This window comes from Pollicipes pollicipes, unplaced genomic scaffold (assembly GCF_011947565.3).
Source record: "Pollicipes pollicipes isolate AB1234 unplaced genomic scaffold, Ppol_2.1 Scaffold_4219;HRSCAF=4965_pilon_pilon_pilon, whole genome shotgun sequence".
Lineage (NCBI taxonomy): Eukaryota > Metazoa > Arthropoda > Thecostraca > Pollicipedomorpha > Pollicipedidae > Pollicipes > Pollicipes pollicipes.
The window spans coordinates 18,097,431-18,098,189 of record NW_023596448.1 but is presented as its reverse complement, the minus strand read 5'-3'; positions in this window follow the sequence as shown (position 1 = coordinate 18,098,189).

The following is a 759-nucleotide window of genomic DNA, read 5'->3' as shown; positions in this document are numbered from 1 at the left end:
ATTGCTAGTTGGGTGCCTGATAATGTCGCATCTCTGATGTGTTTTCCCGCCACCGTGGGAGAACCGGTCTGTTGAGTATTCCGGCATCTGGTACCACAAGAACGCCATGGCATGCAGGTGGCTGCGACAGAGCCACCCATGTAGGGAACTCCGCTGGGGAAGCCCTCGCCCAGCCCCTGACTGACTTTCCAACGGTGCTGGTCATCCGTCGGTGGGCTGCATCGGGAGTAACTCTGAACCGGGGAGACTCACCTGTCCGGAGGGGTGGCCGTCCTGTCATCCGACTGGCGTGTGGGCCTGACGGCGCCTTGTCGTAGTGATGACAACTGGGACGAGGGAGTCCTTTATCGATGCACGGTGTTAAGGATGTGTGCTGGTTATTGATGAGCTTGTGTGATGTTGAATATATAATACAGTGCCGTGCAGAATTGATTGGGTGCCATTTGTTACCTTGTTAGGTCCTTGAAGCTGTCCAGAACTCAGCGCTGTTATTGGCACGTTTCAGTACCATGCCGTTGATCGTTTGCGAGTTGTTGCGCTTGTTGCGCCTTTTTATATATCCATGTGTGCTGCACATGTTTTTGCGTTATATTATGTGCTGCCAAGATATTCATTAGACCTTCTTTCCCTGAAGGCCAGTAAAATCGTTCGAACGGGAACCTGCGGCTATGTTATTTATTAATAGCATCCGTGCAAACCGCAATGCTTATATAATTCCCCACTTGCCAACGTCATGGTGTGTTCTAGCGCCGGTGATAA